This window comes from Dendrobates tinctorius, unplaced genomic scaffold (genome assembly GCF_039654945.1).
Source record: "Dendrobates tinctorius isolate UK_male_01 unplaced genomic scaffold, ASM3965494v1 ptg000039l, whole genome shotgun sequence".
Classification (NCBI taxonomy): Eukaryota; Metazoa; Chordata; class Amphibia; order Anura; family Dendrobatidae; genus Dendrobates; species Dendrobates tinctorius.
Window position 1 is genome coordinate 44,913,758 of NW_027361707.1, and position 21,388 is coordinate 44,935,145.

General features: G+C 44.1%; 1 protein-coding gene and 1 long non-coding RNA gene across 2 annotated transcripts in view; both read right to left on the minus strand.

Annotated features, from left to right (window-relative positions):
* The window catches only part of KCNIP4 (potassium voltage-gated channel interacting protein 4), a 976,654-nt gene that overhangs the window by 890,868 nt on the left and 64,398 nt on the right, over positions 1–21,388 (minus strand). The window lies entirely within an intron of this gene.
* On the minus strand, positions 16,392–20,561 carry LOC141088621 (uncharacterized). The gene is made up of 3 exons (XR_012231996.1): positions 20,364–20,561; positions 17,656–17,746; positions 16,392–16,794 (listed from the first exon to the last, which is right to left on the minus strand). It is a non-coding gene; the product is annotated as an uncharacterized lncRNA (long non-coding RNA).

Here is a 21,388-nt window from a genome sequence, read left to right on the forward strand (position 1 = left end):
GTGGACCCTCTGGATCGCGGATCTGGAGCCCCTGGGCCGAGCACACCAGGTGAAGATCGACCCCTATACAGGGATCGTTTGGGGCAGGACCATAGGGGACGGAAGCGCGACAGCCGGAACCATGAGGGATGGCTCCACGGACAAATAAGGACTAGGGAGGAGGTTGGCTTAGATACGGGCCCGGGACTGACGGACACAGGAATGTGACACAGGGCAAGGCAGTGAGACAGAGCGTGGACAAGAGGAACTACAGCAGCATGTAACACAGGTCACGGCAGGGAGACAGAGCATGGACAGGGGGAACTACAGAGGCATGAAACACAGGGCACGGCAGGGAGACAGAGCATGGACATGAGGAACTACAGAGGCATGTAACACAGGGCGCGGCAGGGAGACAGAGCATGGACAAGGGGAACTACAGAGGACTGTAGCGGCCAGAGGGTGCAGGAGACTACACGATCATCAGGCGTCCTCCACACAGCGAGGACGCCTGAAGTATCCTAGCACCCGGAAGTGCGTCCCCCTGTCCTGCCCCTCAGCGCCGCCCACCGCTGGAGGGAGAGAGCGGGAGGGGGCGCACGCGCGAGAGAGAGAGGGTACCAGGAGCTGCAGTGAGGAGGAACGCAGGACGAGCACGCGCCTAGACGGGGGTGCGTAGGTAAGGAGACGCTGCGGCGTGTGTTGCTGCTGGAGGGGTATCGGCGGGCATAGCCGCCGATGTCACACTAAAGCTAATGGATCCCATTGCAAAAGCTCCAATGGTGCCATCAGTTATTGTAAGCCTTGTGAGTCCCTTGATCATTTCTTTAGCTCATAGACAACTTTAGGGTACTTCATTAATATGTTTCTTTGGATAAGCAAACTAAGCTATTTTTTTAGTTACGTGATCAAGTTACTGAGATTGGCCTATATCACAGGTAAAGAAAGCTGATGAGAATATTAAACAGATACAATCCTGGCTTATGTCTAATATCACATATTGATATTATGGTCTCGCATTTACATCCTAAATAATCCTAATAAAGCAGATGTATATATGGTGGGAGGACTAAACGAGTGGGAAGCCATATAAAAGTATATCTAGACCAAAGGCCTGAAACAGTCAATGAAGAAGTAAGGAGAAAGGAGGTAGAGTAGGAGACAGGGAGACAATATTTGGAGGGGCTACGTAATCAATAAACAAGATTGTAATGCAATATACACAAATGTGGTGTTATATAGTTGTTAGTACAATGCCACCACACATATTTCATATTATACCATGCATATCGAGGTGGATTGGGGTTCTGATGTTTTGACAGCAAAAATAGTGGTATATGTTGGTATGCTATCGTGGATCTTAAAAGAGACAAAAACCCAAAGACAACCCTTGATGGAGACTTGCTGGGTCTATCTGAATATAATTCTATAATACATTACTGCATGAGAAGGCTTTTTGTTAAAAGTACCAAACTGAAGTTGAAGGTATCAGGGGGGAAGTTATGATGATTTGATTTTTTTCAGGAGATTTTCTCTCTGACGCTTCTTGGCGCTTAGTTACCACCAACATTGTCCCCTGATGACGTAAGAACATGTGACTTAATAATGCTGAAAGTGACTGGTCTGGTCAAGAGGTATATAATGAAAGTGAAGAAGTGTGCAAAACCATCAAGATCACCAAAATTATGAAATATATATATGTAGATTTTTATTGGAAACCTTAAGAACAATGACAAGTACTTATCATAACAGTTATAAAGCAAAGAAGCTAAAATTGTTCACCAGATGTTAGGACTAAAACTCCTCCTAAAATTCCCACTCCAGGGTACACCACGAAACAAATCAAGTAACAATTATACTGTTCAATAATGAAAATGTAGAACTTATAACATCTCTATGTAAAGTAATGACAAAAGTCAATTTGTAGACAGTTCACATATATCATGAATAGCAGTTGCAAAAATGTAAAAAAAAAAAAAAAACCTGGTTAAAGAACTGAAAAAGAATTGAAAACACCTTGCGCACAATGCAAATTAAATCTAAACTCAGTGTTAATTATACAAAATAAAGTCTAAAATAACACATAATTGATGCATATAAGCTAACATAGAACCCGAGATGTCTCTATGTAAAGTAATGACAAATGTCAATTTGTAGACACAGTTCACACATTCAGTATATTGCAATTGTAAACAAAGAATATATATACTCACTGGCCACTTTATTAGGTACACCTGTCCAACTGTGTGTTAAGACTTAATTTCTAATCTGCCAATCACATGGCGGCAACTCAGTGCATTTAGGCATGTAGACATGGTCAAGACAATCTCCTGCAGTTCAAACCGAGCATCAGTATGGGGAAGAAAGGTGATTTGAGTGCCTTTGAACGTGGCATGATTGTTGGTGCCAGAAGGGCTGGTCTGAGTATTTCAGAAACTGCTGATCTACTGGGATTTTCACGCACAACCATCTCTAGGGTTTACAGAGAATGGTCCGAAAAAGAAAAAAAATCCAGTGAGCGGCAGTTCTGTGGCCGGAAATGCCTTGTTGATGCCAGAGGTCAGAGGAGAATGGGCAGACTGGTTCGAGCTGATAGAAAGGCAACAGTGACTCAAATTGCCACCCGTTACAACCAAGGTAGGCAGAAGAGCATCTCTGAACGCACAGTGCGTCGAACTTTGAGGCAGATGGGCTACAGCAGCAGAAGACCACACCGGGTACCACTCCTCTCAGCTAAGAACAGGAAACTGAGGCTACAATTTGCACAAGCTCATCGAAATTGGACAGTAGAAGATTGGAAAAACGTTGCCTGGTCTGATGAGTCTCGATTTCTGCTGCGACATTCAGATGGTAGGGTCAGAATTTGGCGTAAACAACATGAAAGCATGGATCCATCCTGCCTTGTATCAACGGTTCAGGCTGGTGGTGGTGGTGTCATGGTGTGGGGAATTTTTTCTTGGCACTCTTTGGGCCCCTTGGTACCAATTGAGCATCGTTGCAACGCCACAGCCTACCTGAGTATTGTTGCTGACCATGTCCATCCCTTTATGACCACAATGTACCCAACATCTGATGGCTACTTTCAGCAGGATAATGCGCCATGTCATAAAGCTCGAATCATCTCAGATTGGTTTCTTGAACATGACAATGAGTTCACTGTACTCAAATGGCCTCCTCAGTCACCAGATCTCAATCCAATAGAGCATCTTTGGGATGTGGTGGAACGGGAGATTCGCATCAGGGATGTGCAGCCGACAAATCTGCGCCAACTGTGTGATGCCATCATGTCAATATGGTCCAAAATCTCTGAGGAATGCTTCCAGCACCTTGTTGAATCTCTGCCACGAAGAATTGAGGCAGTTCTGAAGGCAAAAGGGGGTCCAACCCGTTACTAGCATGGTGTACCTAATAAAGTGGCCAGTGAGTGTAGATCCTGCGTAAACAGTGGAAAAAAACTCACACTCAATGCAAAATAGAATCCAAAGACAGCGTTAATAATACAAGATAAAGTCTAGAATAAGACATAATAGATGCACATAGGCTGTATCTATTGGACACAATGCTTGAGGCAATAAGAACATTGAGAAAAGTCATAAGTGGAGGCAAGGACAATATATCTGTCTGGAGTGGGAACCCCACGTGTATCACCACAAAAGGCATGGCTTCCTCAGGGGTAACAGTGGACAAACTAACCAAGGTTTGTTCTATATATACAAAAAATAACAAGATAATTGTCACCATATGAAGACAAGCAATCCATGTTTTCAAATGGCGTCAGGAAGTACATATTGCGCATGCGCACAACAATTCTAGCAGACCCTCTGCAAAACGCATGCGCAAAACCATCCTAGCAGACCCTCTGCAAAAAGTGATCACAGAGCATGGGCAAGATATGATGGGTATAAATGTGTATGTTATAAAGAATATGTCTATTATGCCTGCGTGAGGTAGAGCTGACATGGTGTATGCACAGGACTGACGTCACTTCAAAGTCTCTCCACTGTACCTGCGCTACAAAGTCACAGAATGCGAGTATGTGGTCATGGTACAAAACATCACATAAACCCAATACATTCCCTGCTTATACCTACATAGCAGCTATTTTTGAAAAGGCTAGTAGCAGAATAAATACAGGTGCTTCTCAATAAATTAGAATATCATCAAAAAGTTAAATTATTTCAATTCTTCAATACAAAAAGAAAAACTCATATTATATACAGTTGCATCTCACAAAATTAGACTATCATCAAAGAGTTATTTATTTCAGTTCTTCAATACAAAAAGTGAAACTCGCATATTATATAGAGTCATTACAGAGTGATCTATTTCAACTGTTTATTTCTGTTAATGCTGATGATTATGGCTTACAGCCAATGAAAACCCAAAAGTCATTATCTCAGAAAATTATCTTGAAAAAATTATTTTAAAATCAAAAATTTTGGCCTATTAAAATGAATGTTCAGTAAATGTACTCAATACTTGGTCAGGGCTCCTTATGCATCAATTACTGCATCAATGCGGCGTGGCATGAAGGCGATCAGCCTGTGGCACTGCTGAGGAGTTATGGAAGCCCAGGTTGCTTTGATAGGAGCCTTCAGCTCGTCTGCATTGTTGAGTCTGGTGTCTCATCTTCCTCTTGACAACACCCCATAGATTCTCTATGGGGTTAAGGTCAGGCGATTGTAAATAGGAAGATGAGAGACACCAGACCCAACAATGCAGACGAGCTGAAGGCTGCTATCATTGCAACCTGGGCTTCCATAACACCTCAGCAGTGCCACATGCTGATCACCTTCATGCCACGCCACATTGATGCAGTAATTGATGCATATGGAGCCCCGACTAAGTATTGAGTGCATTTACTGAACATTCATTTTATTAGGCCAACATTTTTGATTTTAAAATCATTTTTTCAAGCTGGTGTTATAAAGTATTCTAACTTTCTGAGATAATGACTTTTGGGTTGTCATTGGCTGTAAGCCATAATCATCAACATTAACAGAAATAAACACTTGAAATAGAGTCATTACACACAGAGTGATCTATCTAATATATGAGTTTCACTTTTTGTATTGAAGAACTGAAATAACTAACTTTTTGATGATATTGTAATTTATTAAGAAGCCCTTGTATATGTGTATCAGCAGCACCTGCGCGCCCGCACATCGGTACGCATAGATATAAATATGGTGAGACGCAGAGATTGTAATACTGCCAAAACCATTGCGACAAATCAAATTCAAATGTGTATGTGGGCACAAAGAAGACATCCATATACAAAACACGGCTTTTAGACTGAACTAATATTAATATGCAGCCACCCATATTAGCGAGTCCTTTATCTATAGTATATTTGGATAACAGAAAAGGGCTAGGTCAACGTTTAGTGAGAGAGGAATAATTGCCATCAAAGCCTCTGTGTGACTAGCACTATTCATCTGGACACTCTAACACTGTGTATTACTGCATCCAGACTATCGGTCATTGTATAAGCTTACACACCAGGAATATATTGGTGGACAAACTTGTACATAGTACAGTGGAATTACGAATTTTACATTTAATTACTAATAAAAGTTATATTTTGGCATTTTAGTCCACTTAAGTCAATGATATCTATATATATAAAACTGAATGCATGTATGTGTGTATCACCAACCAATCACAAAGCATCTTTCATTTCACCAGAGCTGTTCAAAAGAAGCTTGGCTGTGATTGGTTGCTATGAGCAACAGTTTTCCTTGCAAACAATCTCTAAGCATCTCTCATTTCACCAGAGCTGGTTAAAAGAAGCTGAGCTGTGATTGGTTGCCATGAGCAAGTTTTCACACTTGACAACACCTCAGCAGACACTGACATGGTGGGAGAAATCTAGCATCCCTGGGAACATAAGCTCCCAGCCATTGTCTGTCCCACAAAAAGGAGCAGAGAACACATGGCAGAAATTAATCCCCCCTCCTGTGCCCATATCCCCATCACACATCCTTCATCCTATATGCACATCTTCCCTCTTAAAGGGATCATTGGTATGGAAGTCAGAGCAAATCCATCCAGCACTTTGGTTTGACCCCAGGCCTCTCTTAAAGGGATCATTGGTATGAAGTGAGGGCAAATCCACTCTGCGCTTTGGTACTGACCCCAGGCCTCTCTTAAAGGGATCTCCGGTATGGAAGTTAGGGTAAATCCCTCAGTGCTCTGATTCTGACCTCAGGGTTCTATTAAAGGGATCAATGGTATGTAAGTCATGGCAGATCCACTCAGCGCTCTGGTTCTGACCCAAGGTCCCTCTTAAAGGAATCATTGGTATGGAAGTGAGGGCAAATCCACTCTGCGCTTTGGTACTGACCCCAGGCCTCTCTTAAAGGGATCTCCGGTATGGAAGTTAGGGCAAATCCACTCTGCGCTTTGGTATTGACCCCAGGCCTCTCTAAAAGGGATCTTCGGTATGGAAGTTAGGGTAAATCCCTCAGCGCTCTGATTCTCACTCCAGGCTTCTATTAAAGGGAACATTGGTATGGAAGTCATGGCAAATCCACTCAGCGCTCTGGTTCTGACGCCAGGCCTCTCTTAAAGGGATCCCTGATATGGAAGTTAGGACCATTCCACTCAGCACTCTGGTTCTGACCCCTGGCTGATGAGATGATGTGGGATATTAGGGGTAGGAGTCCGGTGGCTCTGGCTGACGGGATGATGTGGGATATTAGGGGTAGTAGTCCGGCGGCTGTGATGGGATGATGTGGGATATTAGTGGTAGTTGTCTGGTGGCTCTGGCTGACGGGACGACGTAGGATATTAGGGGTAGTAGTCCGGCGGCTGTGATGGGATGATGTGGGATATTAGTGGTAGTTGTCCGGTAGCTCTGGCTGACGGGATTATGTGGGATATTAGGGGTAGTAGTCCGGTGGCTTTGACAGGATGATGTGGGATATTAGGGGTAGTAGTCCGGTGGCTCTGGCTGACGGGACGATGTGGGATATTAGGGGTAGTAGTCCGGTAGCTCTGGCTGTCGGGATGATGTGGGATATTATAGTGAATATGGCTATGCGGAGTGGGTGGGGCTCTAGACTCAGCTATATATATCTATATAATCATTATAATTTGTTATAACTAAAGGTAGTTAGTTACTATGCCCGGGCAGCGCCGGGCTCTTCAGCTAGTATTATATATTAGTGGGCTCATGAGTATTTAAGATCTTTATACAGTGAATATGTGGCGCCCCTGAGGGTTCAGTCACCACATAGGTACTGCACCTCCTCCTGAGGTGTGGTGCCCCACCATTCAGGTAAGGTGGAGACACCTGACCACACTCCAAAACCTGCATCCCACACAACATAGTATTGTAGCAAAGCACACTATGGTGGCTCCCTGCTTGGAACACGAAGCGTGCTGGGATGCAGGTGGAGTTTAGGTTGCATCAAAAGAGCGGGAAGAGTTTAGGATTCAGTCAGTTTGTCACAGGAGTCTGACGAGGTCAGTCTGTGAGAGATCCCCTGAGTGGGATGGATGAAGGAAGTGCTGCAGCCGACCTCAGTGACCTGGGTCCGCTGGCACAGGAAAGGAACTTTGATAGAAAGCCTGACTCTCCATAAGAAGGAAAGGATTAGTACAGAACATGAGGAGAAGAAGAGAACTAAGGATTAGGGTTAGAGGAGAACCCTTCCCAAGTTCTGAGCGCAAGGCCGGGGTCCGGTCCCCGAGGTTGTATGGATACTAATGGTCCTGCAGCAGACACCGGAGGAATAGAAGTTGTCACCACTTTATTCCCACACAAGACTTGGGGGCACAACAGCATCTATAGTGAGTCGGGACTAGGTAGTAAGGAGTCCCCGAAGCAGGCTACAGCTGTCTGCTGTACAAGTAGAGTTCATAGGAACATCTGACAGGAGGAACTCCAGTGTATCTCAGTACTAGGAGTACTTCACTAAAGGCACTAAGAGGGAGACGTTCAGAAAGGCACATATGTTGGCGGAGTGTGGGAAACGAGTACTTCATCTTGCCTGGAAGTTGGCTGAGCTCCTGACCTGGAGGCCACAGCACGGATGCGGGCTCTCTTGCCACAACAGACTGTGAGTAAAGCTTTGGAACTACATGCCCTGGTGTCCTCCACTTATTCTTGCGTCAACCTGTCCGGCACTGCTACATCCCCTGCGCCCGACACTACACCATCTAAGTGTCACTTCATCTCACTGCCCTGGGACTAAAGCCCTGCCTGTGGAGGGCTATAACATCATTGCTGCACCACACCATCTGTCCCAGAGGATCTGTCTGCAGCGTTGGCTCAACATCTTCATTGCCGAACACCACAGGTGGCGTCACGACTCATTCATTCTAATCATAAGCACACTGAACTTTCCCACTCTACTACAATGGGCACCCAGGGCCACGGGCCGGGTCCCAGCTGCCGTGACATCTCCCATTGAAGCTCATCGGGCCCAGTACAGAGTACCCCACGGCCCTGGAAGGGCGACCCAAAAGATTTCTAGAGTGAAATGAACCAGGACTGTAAAACGAAGTACACCAGAAAAATCATGAAGGTGGAAAACACCAAATGTATTTTTTTTAGGCCCTGATCCGATCACAATAAGAGCCTATGATTTGTACATAGAAAAGTTCTCGATGGCGGTGGGGGCCTCCATATATCGGATACGTTGCCCATTAGGTACAGTTGTAGAAAAAAATCTACCACTCAGTGTACGATTTACTATTGGGTGTTGTATGAAGTTGCAGAGTCTACCGTCCTAGTTTCCTCTGAACATCAGCTTGGTCCTACAAAGTCTTATTACAAAGATAGTGCTGAACAGCAATACTTTGTATATCCATATATAAAATGGTTTGTGCTGCTGAAGTAAAAATAACATCGACTATTACTTTTCTATTACTATGTTCCGGGATAGAAATAGAGGCACCTTCTTAATTAACATACTTAATTGAAACAACATCCCATTTTCTGAAAGCTAGCCATCTGTTATCCCTGAAATGTGAGAATTAAATAGTGTCTATCAAATCTCCTAAATATGAAAAAACGCTTGTGAGCCTGTGATAACTCTGACAGCTGCACACAGTAATACGCTGAGCCTGGAAGATTTTATCCACGGCTCTGTGCAATATTTGTCAGACTAATTACCATATGTATTCTGTATAAACTTCATACCGCAAACGTTTCAGTCTCAGTCCAGTCACGCACTTAAATTAGCACCTAAATGGGATCTTTAGATAAAGGAAACTGAGCGCAGATGACTTATTGTTCTGTAGGTGCGTTCATCCTGTGCTTAAACCATTTATCACTCTTGTGGTGGGATCCCGGAAATATGTACTTATAGCAGCCAGTATCACCAGCCACGGAGTTACCATTCAGTCACATAGTCGCTCAGGCTTCAGATTTATGAATAGTCCCTATTCTTTCACCATCTTTATTATTGGGTATGATAAATAATCTGTTATGACTGAAAAAGCACACTCTCATGAGTAATGTTCAAACCTAAGAAGACAAATACCTGAATCTGACAGACTAGGAAAAGCCCTTCCCTGAACCCGGTCTGTCCCTGCATGACCACAGAGATTGGCACCATAAGGTAATGAAGTGGCACCCCGATCAATGGTGGCTTGCCCTGAATATCCTTAGCAACTCCTAGGATAGCTAGAGTAGCAATTCCCTAAGGAGAAAAGGAATCACACAGAAAGTAATGGCAACCAACACAAACTACAGCAGAGGAATGAATCCAACAAAGTCTATGACCAGCAGGAAAAACCAGTAGAGGAAGCTGCTCCCGAAAGGTGATAAGACTTAAAATCAGAGTAAATGAAAAACACCTGTTGCCCAAAACAGGAAACCTTTTAGGCTACATTTAAATATTTTTTTAAATCAGTTTTTATAAGCAGACCCTCCCCACAATTCTCTGAAAAAATTTATTGAAAAACTTTGGGAAAACTCCTAGGGTATGTGGGAGCTCAGTGAGTCTTTCAGGAGGAAGACATTTCAGGACATGTCAACATCTTTTGTCTTGAATTGTCTTTTCAATCACTTTTTAAGACCTCTTTAGCCTCTAGCTTTTTTAAAACTTGTATTGAATAAACTAGTGAGCAAATTCCAAGCAGAAGATGCCCGAAGAATGGCCATGTCACTTTTTTTTAATTGAGTCTTTGGTCATCTGTGTAGGAGAAACTAAGTGCAAACACAAAGGGATAAAGGAAGGGGAACCAAACAATAGGGAAGTGGGAAATGGAAACCCCTAGACTGATCTAATGTCACCCTGTAGGTCCTACCATCCCTATATAGGTTCCCCACCTATCACTGAGCAGGATACCTAGTCTCTGTGTGATCCTAGCAATAAGCTCTGCATTGGGAAGGACAGGATCAAAGCTAGTCAGTCCCACTAGCACTAAAGACAGAAAGGATAAATGAAACCATGGGGACACTTAGCCTGAGTAGACTTAGAGAAATGCAGACACCCTTCAACAGGGGTAGACACTAACAGCTTGGGGCCCCTGTGCAGGAAATGTCTGGGTCCCCCTCCTTTTAAGGCGACAAAGCTACATATATATATACACTGTGTTCCAAGTTATTATGCAAAAAATATTTCCTCATATTTTCTCTAAATTACCTATATGAATTGCAGTCATTGTTATTTTCCAGTCATCTAACATTCTAGTATAATTGCAATGTTTTTGAACAAACTGCCTATGAAAACAGTATATTTTTAAAAATAAGAAACACTCAAAATACATGTTCCAAATTATTATGCACAGCAGAGTTTTCAACCTTTTTATTTTTATTTTGAACAAAAAAATGGTCAATTGTGAAATTATAAGCATTATCAGCCTATTACAAAATGAAATCAAACAGTTTTCAAGTCAAAACTTTATTCTAGGTGACGTTACATTTGCACATATGACCCCTTGTTCGAAAGAAGCTTCTGAACTCTCTCGTCCATTGAATTTGTCAGTTTTTGGATGGTTTGTGCTTCAATTGTTTTGCATGTGGACAGAATACTCTCCCGCCATCATAGACACTCCTTTTGATGATGCTCCAGAGGTTCTCAATGGGGTTGAGGTCAGGGGAAGATGGTGGCCACACCATAAGTTTGTCCTCTTTTATGCCCATAGCAGCCAGAGATGCAGATGTGTTATTTGCAGCATGAGACGGTGCATTATCATGCATGAAAATGATCTTGCTGCAGAAAGCACGGTTCTTCCTCTTGAACCATGGCAGGAAGTGCTGTTTTAGAAACTCCATATAGATTATGGAGTTTATCTTTACCCCTTCAGGGATCCTAAAGGGGCCGACAATCTCTCTCCCCATGATTCCAGCCCAAAACATTACTCCACCTCCTCCTTGTTGGCGCCTTAGCCGTGTTTTCATGGGGTGTCCATCAACCAGCCATCCTCCACTCCATCCATCCGGACCATCGAGCGTTGCACGGCACTCATCGGTGAACAAAACAGTTTGGAAGTCAGTCTTGATGTATCGTTTGGCCCACTGGAGCCGTTTCTGCTTGTGTGCACTGGATAGAGGTGGTCGACAGGATGGCTTACGCACAACTGCAAACCTCTGAAGGACCCTGCATCTTGTTGTTCGGGGGACGTTGGAGGCACCAGCAGCTTCAAAAACTTGTCTGCTGCTATGACAAGGCATTTTTGCAGCTGCTCTTTTAACCTGACACAATTGCCTGTTGGAAAGAGTCCTCAATTTTTCCTTATCAGCACGCACACGTGTGTGCTGGGAATCAGCTACATACTTCTTGATTGTGCGATGATCATGATGAAGTGTCTTGGCAATGTTGATTGTAGTCATGCCTTGACCTAAATACTCCACAATTTGTTGCTTCTCAGCAGCCGACACATCCTTTTTCTTTTCCATTTTGGCAAAAAATGTAGGCTGCTTAATAATGTGGAACAGCCTTCTTAAGTAGTCTTGCCTTTATTTGGACACACCTGCCAAACTAATTTGCACAGGTATCTGCAATTGCTTTCAGTGATATAAAGAGCCCTGACACACATCACCATCAATGAGTTTAAATGACAAACAAAAAAATTCTAACCTTATCACTCCTAAACTCTTTTTGCATAATAATTTGGAACACAGTTTATGTATATATATATATACACACACAATATAAATATATATATATATATATACCGGGTGAGTCATAAAGGACGGATGTATTTGAAGTGGCTATAACTCACCACCAGGTGGAGGTAGAGATGTGCGGGAGACGGGGTTATGTTTGTGAGGTGAAAGCATTGTTTTTATTTTAGTTTCAGTTTAAGCTATGGTGCCGCGGACGATAGAACATCGCGTTTTTGCGTACGACAGTTTTGTCAAGAATAATGAGTGTATCACAGCCGTTCAGCGTGAGTTTCGGCGTCATTTCAATATTCACAGAAATCAAGCTGTTCCCGCTCGTAACACTATCCTACGTTGGGTTGAAGCACTCCGTACACGAGGTACACTAATGAACAAACGACCACCGGGGGCTCCACGAACGGCACGTACTGCTGCACAGCCCTAAGGTAACGGTGTGGTGCGCTATGGGCAAATATGGCATGATCGGTCCGTACTTTTTCGAAGGCGATAATGGCAATACTGTTACCGTGAACTCACAACGTTATATCGCCATGATAAATAACTTCTTTGTTCCTGAGTTACGACGGCAACATATCCCCATCTCTAGTGTGTGGTTTCAACAAGATGGGGCAACGGCCCACACAGCCGGAGCAACAATGAATGTTCTTCGCCCTCTCTTCCCTGGTCGCATCATTTCCAGGTTTGGCGATATTAATTGGCCTCCTAGGTCCCCAGACCTGTCCATGTGCGATTATTACTTATGGGGTCACCTCAAATCACGTGTATACAAGCTTAAGCCTCGATCATTACAAGAACTGAAGGAAGCTATTCGAGTGGAAGTTGCCCAAATCGACAGAGTTGTGTTGGAACGTGTTGATGCCAACTTCCAAGAACGCCTTTGGAAATGCATCACTGATAATGGCCACCACATGGCAGATGTTGTTTTCCACACTTGAATTTGTCAAATGCTATTAGTATACGTAACCAAATCTGTGAATACATTTATATTTAATAAATATTTAACGATTTTATGATTAGTTTAAAAACGTCCGTCCTTTATGACTCACCCGGTATATATATCAATAAATATATATAGCCACACACATGTATATATTACATAGTCTCCTTTATTATGTATATTGCCATCCCTTATTATACTGTGTCCTCTCTTGTTATGTACTGTACCCTTCCTTACATATTTGATTATAGAGCCCTGTTTTTTATTACATACCATCCTGTCTTGTTAGCTGTATAATGCAAGGATGGCTGATGGAGCATGGGAAAGCTTATTTTCTTTAGGAGGAGCTGATGGACTGGTAGTCTGGTCACCAACTCCTCCATCAGTAGTCATTTTATATCTAACAAGAGAAGGGACTATGTAATAAAAGAGAGCACTTTGAATAACAAAAATAACAAGTTGTCTCTTCAGAGAGGAAGAGGACTAGAACTCTAGTGCCACCTATTGGAAGTAGCAATCCTAAAAGTCAATGTCGACCCTTTAATGAGCCTTGTCATATGACTTTGGATAAAAAGCCAAACCAGAATCTCAATTTGCAGACAATGTGTTTTGGGCTACTTCCCCTCGTCAGTGCAAGGCATGAGATCTGGTTTGGCTGTGTGAGAGACATCTGACTGATCTTGTTAAAAATAAAAAGAATACACTCTGTAAGAGACAACACTATACATAACAGCAGATGAAGCTATACAATAAGGGACGGCATCATATATAACGTGAGAGGATGGTACGTAGTAAGGGATGGCGTTATACATAAGAAAAGAGGAAACTATGTAACAAAGGATGGTGTTATACATAATAACTGAGTAAACTATATACTAAGGGACTGTGCTATACCCAAAAAGTGACTACACTATATACTGAGGGATGGCACTATACATAATAAGCGAGTACAAGCGAGTACACTATATACTAAGGGACTGTGCTATGCATAATAAGTGAGTACACTTTAAACTAAGGGACTGTGTTAGACATAATAAGCGATAATAACGTCTTCCTCCACCTCCCCTATTTCTAAATACATTATAAATCCCCCTTCCCCCACACCCCTCCTTGTCATCCCCCCATCCCATTATTGTCCTCTCCATTACCCCCATGATTGCCCTCTTCACCACCTCCATGATTGCTTTCTCCCCTCCACCCCATTATTGCCCATTCCACCACCTCCATCATTGTACTTTCCACTGCCACTATAATCGCCTTCTCCCCATCACCCCATCCTCCCCCACAACCTCCATTATTGCCCTTTCCACACCCCATCATTGCTTTCTCCACCACCACCCCTATCATTGTCCCCTCTGTCAACCCAATCATTGCCTTCTGCCCATCACCCCCATCATTGCCCTCTCTATCAACCTAATCATTGCCTTTTGCTCCATCACACCCATCATTTCCCTCTCCCCCACCTACAAACACAGCACCATTCACCTCTCTGAATACGTACACACACACACACAACACACCTCACCTCTGCACACGGTATCATGCATCCGCAGCATTGCCGGCAGCTTCCTTCCTGTCTCCGACAGCGGCAGCGCTGAATGATGCGTGGGCATGAAGCAGGACTGCAGCTCCATTCCATTGCCATATTCTCTTGCAAGCAGCGGAGCTGCAGGGATCCCTCCCTGTCCACCGCACAAGAGGGCAACCTGGCGAGGGACCCCCGTAGCCTCGGGGCCGGATAAACTGGCCAGATTGCCCTCATTATTAGCCATCCTTTAGGGGCCCCCCTTCCTCTGGGCCCCGGTGCAACCGCTCCGGTTGAACTGGTGGTATGTCCGCCCCTGCCCTCCAAACTCCGACAGGATGCTAGCAGACTGCTACAACTCCAAGCTTCAACAGAGAAGTACAAATGGAAAATAACACCTGAACCTCACAACAGGAAGAAGGGAGTTATAAATACCCAGGTCAAAATGTGGTCAATAGCATCTGGGGGGAGGTGGCCATTAGTCTGCAAAGCAAATAATCTAGTCCTTCTGCAGACAGATTCAGTGCAAAGGTCTGCAGCCTCTGACACATCCATGACACCTGAACTCATGAACAGTAGGTTGTTTTCACATTGCAGTGCATATGTTCATTACTTTTAGCGTTCATTCAGAGCTTTATCAGGTGGGTTACAGAGTGGATCCTCCTGACAAAGAAGTCGTGTGCGCATGTACCCTAACAATTCATTTTTATAGGGAATCGATTTTGCTGTTTGCATTTGGAGTTTTTTTGGCTTTTTTTTTTACTTAAGAGGTTTTTAAAAACATTTGGTGGAAAAAGAAAGTGCAAGACAACAATGTTGTGAGAGTGTTGAGAGAGAGAAAGTTATTTGAATGCATGATATTTATAATGTTGTATGAATGGGTTGTGTCTGGTGTAACAACTCAGCCCCATTGAAGAGGATGGAGCTGTTGGAATATGTTTGGTGTAACAACTCCATTCCTGTCTATGACTGTTTAGTTGCTAGATTTGTATGCTGCTTTATAAAGTTAGAACAAAAAAAACTCCCAGAAGCTCATGTGAGAACAGCATGTGACTGTATTTCCTGTGTCTGTGTATGAGAGAAGCAGCCTGCTGTAGATGCTGCACAGATAGAGACACACAAATGATTTATTCCTGATCTATTAAGCTCATCATATATTGTTCCTGAATAAAGAAGCTGTGTTGTCACACGCTTGGAGAGAATATTGAATAATCCGCTGCCAACACACACCTTTGTTCCCCATGAGCACAGAATGGTGGGAACACCATTATTTCTTCATAGCCAATTCAAGAGCGGTCTTCACACCAATAATGAGTCCACATGCTACTCTTTTAATAGCTGTCTACCAAGACTGTGTGTCCACTGACTACCACAACAATGGCAAATACTATATATTTCTCACTTGGGTCATGGTATTGAAAGTCGTAGGGCAAGTTGGGTGGCTAAGAGGTAAGAGGTTTGTCTTCCTTATAACACTGGATAACCCACTTAACCTAATTTCTTTCCTTCCATGGATTGCTGCACCCAACCAAAAATTCCTTAATTTCTCATAAAATCCTACCTAGTAAGGGTTATGCTCTATGTAAGTCTGCTCCCCACTCTGGTCTTTCAATGTATGATGAAAGATTTTCTTTCCTTATAACTTACACCAGTGTTCCCCAACTCCGGTCATCAAGGCCATCAACAGGTCATGCTTTCAGGATTTTCTTAGTATGGCCCAGGTGATAAATGCATCACCTGGACAGACAAGAATATAATTACCTGTGCAATACTAAGGAAATCCTGAAGACATGACCTGTTGGTGGCGCTTGATGACCGGAGTTGGGGTACACTGCCTTACACTATATACCCAAATGTACAATATATTGAATCAGTAATCCCACACATTTAATATGAAATTCAGATAAAAATACAACTATATGTTACTTTACAAACTTCTTAGGATAAAGACACTCAATGGTGACATTTAAGACACTTAAGAAATCATATGGCATTTAGCCTTGCATCATCTGGGAGGGATTGCATTATGGGACAGATGGAATGTCAACTCATTCCACCCTAACACATGAAGATAAATGTGACTAATGACTGTCTAGGGCTTTATATGAAGAGCGATCAGATTTATTTAAACATGATGCTAAGGGATAACAATGTGTCACATTTAATTAACACTATGACATAATGGCGCTGGGAGCCGGGCGGTGTACAGCCAACTGCTCTTTAGCAATTCTCACTTGGATCACAGGAGGGATGTAGTAGTCATCAGTGCTGCAAAATAATGTCAAGAACACATAGATAAAAGAACATTTCAATCCGATATAACTTACAACTAAAAGTGTTATAAACACAATTTCAGACTAAAGCCCCCGTCACACACAGCGAGATCGCTGCTGAGTCACAAGTTTTGTGACGCAACAGCGATCTCACCAGCGACATCGCTGTGTGTGACACGTATCAGCGACCGCCCCCCCCCGCCGGGTATCGCTGATCGTGCTCGAATGCCCTGGACCTTTTATTGATCGTTGGTCTCCCGCTGGCCAGCACGCATCGCTGCGTGTGGCAAGCGGGAGACAAGCGAGCTGGACGCTGGTTTGCAATGTAAATGCGGGTAACAAGCGCGCATGTTGCTTAGTTACCCGCTGTGTACGTTAGATACCAGAGCGCTGGTGCAGGGAGGTGCCGCGTGGCGCTTAGAAACCCACTGTTTACCATGGTTACCAGCTCCCTGCACCAGCGCGCTGGTATCTAACGTACACAGCGGTTAACTAAGCAACGTGCGCGCTTGTTACCCGCGTCGTCGATTTCCTGATTGCTGCTGAGATCTGCCTGTTTGGCAGCACACCAGCGATCATGTAGCGACACACCAGTGATCCTGACCAGGCAGAGGCGTAGCTAGGGGTTTAGCTCAGGGGGTGGTGAAACATCTGAGTGGGCCTCTAACCAGGTAACCCTGATTACAACTATAGTGGCGCACACCTAATTGTCAGCATAGGGGAACTTACTGATGAGCATGGTAGTACTGAAAATAAATCTCTTTAAAAAAACACTGTTATTACCACCATATGGTGCTAGATATCTCTACTGCAGAACATACAGGAGTTTACACTACAGGTATAAATAGTGACTTACAGGTGACGTTCTTTCTGATGTAAACATTCACTTTTCCTGTCTTTTCCATCTGGCCCAGACCATCATGACAACTTCTCCAGCCAGGTCTCAGCTGCAGAGATTAAAACAAAGACATATATGATTTCTCACTTTTCCAGCATCATTCCCATCTATTCCCTGCCTGCACAAACTCCTCATCCTACTGATACTGACACCTTTGACAGTCACAAAACTCTGAGTGCCCCTATAACAATAATATTTCTTAAGTGCCCACATTTAATATTGTCCAGAGTCCCAAAATGTACAGCTCCCCTATACACAGTATAAGGGACTCACAGATCCACTATACACAGTATTTTTCCCCTACAGTTCCCCCAAATAAAGTATGGGTGGCCCACAGCTTCCATATATACAGTATTGTGGGGCCACATGTTCCCTATACACAGTATGGTGGGTCCACAGCTCCTCTATGCACAATATGAAGAGCCTACAGCTTCCCTATACATAGCAGGGTGGATCCACAGCTCTCCTATACACGGTATGAGGGGCCCACAGCTGCCCTATAAACAATATGATGGGCCCTCTGCTCTCAAACACAATATAATGAACTCCACAGTAGTCATCACAGTGGATAAAGGCCCCCACAGTAACACCGCACTATATAATGGGCGCCACACTGTCTAATGGCTCCCACAGTAGCCCCAATACTATATATTGGCCCTCACACTTTATATTAGCCTCTACATTCGTCTCCACACTATATGATGGCCCCTTAACTGTAAAATGACACCCATATTAGCTCTCACATTGTACAATAGCCCTACAGTAGTCCCCATACTTTATATTGACTCCCCTACTGTATGAGGGGCTCTCACAGTAGTTCCCATATTAGCCCCCAAGCTGTATGATGGACCTCTCATTAGCGCCCAAACTGTATAATGGCCCCAACAGTAGTCCTCACACTGTATAATGGCCCCCACACCATATGAGGGCCCCCTGAAATTGTGTTCACATTGGACTAAAAATGGATTATGACTATAATGTAATTCTTGTTACATACCTCTCTTGAGTGCTGAGTTCTACTTATATTAACATTTAATAAAGTCCCCTGAGTCTCCCCATGTACAGTAATAATGGCTCCAGTATCGGTGATGTGAGCAGGTGGTCGTGTGACGGCAGGTATACAACTTGCAGTCATGTGTTGACTACACTCTTTTGGCTTCTCGCAATTCTTTTTTATTGAAAGACGCCCAACGTGTCTAGTCAGCATGTGCAAATAGCACACATGAGCTTGCATGACCACCTGATCGTGCCTGATCGGACTCATGGCAGCAGGCACAATGCACGTTGTCATATGGCAGTCTGTAGTCACATAGATTGACTGCAGCCTTTTATCCCAAGCCTGGACTGCCCCTTTACAGGGAGCCTGACAGGTGATACAGGCTGCTCAAACTGTATGCAGCGTGGACCAGCACCGGCTGTAGTCTCTCACCAGGTATGAATGTCTCTGTAGGGTATGTGCACACGTTGCGGATTTGTGTTTGGAATTTTCTGCGCAGAATCTGCTATTTTTGGTAGAATTCGCAGGTAAAAATCAGCGCGTTTTACCTGCAGATTTCCTGTGGATTTACTACGGATTCTTTGTGGATTTGCCCTGCGTTTTTACACCTGTGGATTCCTATAATGAAATGGGTGTAAAAACTCTGCGGAATCCGCACAAAGAATTCACATGCTGCGGAAAATAAACCACTGTGTTTCCATGTGGATTTTTCTGCAGTATGTGCACAGGGTATTTTTTTTCCATAGGAAAACATTGTACTGTAATCTCTTGCAGCAATTCACGTGTGCACATACCCAAAAGCTGCAGCTTTTCAGAGAAAACATACTAATAGCTGCTGGGGAGCTTGCGGCGCTGTGCACTAGTCCTACAGACGGAACCCTGGCGACCTCTTCCCGCCCACTGACAGTGACTGAAACGTGTCGTCCTACGTGTGCGTATAGCAGAGACTTGTCAGTCACCATCAGCAGCTGGGGAGAAGCCGCCAGGGACCTGTCTGTAGGACTAGTGCAAAGCGCCGCAAGCTACCCAGCAGCTATTAGTATGTTTTTCTCTGAAACGCCGCAGCTTTTGGGTATGTGCAGAAGTTCAGGAATTGGCAGCGCTTTCGAAGTAGCACATGTCCATCTCTGCAGGTGAGCTGTGGATGTCGGTGCACGCATAGTGGACATAGGATTTCTAGAAATCCCATCCACTATGCTGTAACATCTGGACGCTAAGAGTTGGGCGCTGTGGATGTACGCAATGCCCAACCCACAGCGTTTACTGATCGTGGGAACATACCCGGCTGGGACAGCCGCTGCGGACAGACGCTGCACAACCCAGGAGCGTCCTGTATCACTGGTCAGGAGAGGTTTAATAACTTTATTATTATAAGAAGTCATTTACTATAACAGTATTACATATAATGCAGCTCATGCCGCGGTTACTGTATGGGGGCTTGTTATACTCTCAGGCTGGGCGTATAAGACCCCTGGCTGTAAGACTAATAAGCCCCCTACCTCCGTTTCAGCCCCCCAAACAGCACATGTGCTGTGGTGTAGTGCATGTAGTGTAAAACAGTAAGTAAACACTAATAATAAGCCCCCTGCCCTGTCCTCCCTCCACCACCCCTTCAGCTCCCACCCTACCCCCATCTTATCACATACACCCCACAGTGATCATTACATACCTGAAGTTACTTAGCATTACACTTTCTGGCCACCTTCAGATGAAGTTTGCAGGGGCCCTGGCAATTTCTCATCCAGTGCTGCAGGTGAAAAGCATGCGATGAGGTCAGGCCCAGGCAGTGACAGAGGACACTCAAGGGTGAGCTCTAGGACCCAGGGGAGCCCCAGCCTGCATGAGCCAGAGCAAGGAGCAGAGCTGACCTCAGCTTGTCAGAAAGTGATCAGGTCAGCTCCATGTTACCGCTGCACTGAGGACTCTGCCACGCTGCTAGCCTGTGTGCAGATTCTCAGGAAGGCAGCCTTATGACAGAAGCGATCATGGATTGGGGGGCCCCTTCATGGGACGGGGCCCGGGGCGACTGCCCCCTCTGCCCCGCCAGTAGCTACGCTACTGTGACCAGGCCATATCGTTGTCGGGATCGCTGGTGCATCGCTATGTGTGACGTGGCCCTAACACAACATGGTGCCAGATGAAGCGAACCGAAAAATAAGATACTTTATTAATCAATAATAAAAACATTAGAAGGAAAACAAGTAATGAAATAACAAAGACAGAGCTCCCTAACCAGGAGGGATATGAAGAGAACAACAATAGCACTAAAGTAATAGGATAACCCATGTCCAGGTCAGTGGCCTCTTGAAAAGAATATTCATGCATATAAAAAGTGAAATTGCTCAGCAGAGTTAAGGATATAGTAATATAGGAGAATGTAAAAGAGGTATATTACCAGAGCAGTAATGTGGAGCAAAGCTGTGGAAAGACCTCAGTGTCCCTCCTCACTCCGGAAGAAGCTGTATGTGAAACGTGCGTCGGGGTGAGGAGGGACAGGTTGTCAGGTTGGACCACTCCTTTTAATATGTTTAATGTGTGTCTCATGTTGCTAACGTACAGTGGCTTTATAATAACGTAGTGCTGTTTGATTTGGACATGAAAGGTCAGAATAGCTGACAATTAGGACCAGCCACTTTAACGGGGACTTTTGCAATGTACCTTTGTAGACTATAATCACATAAATATGTATCTAAA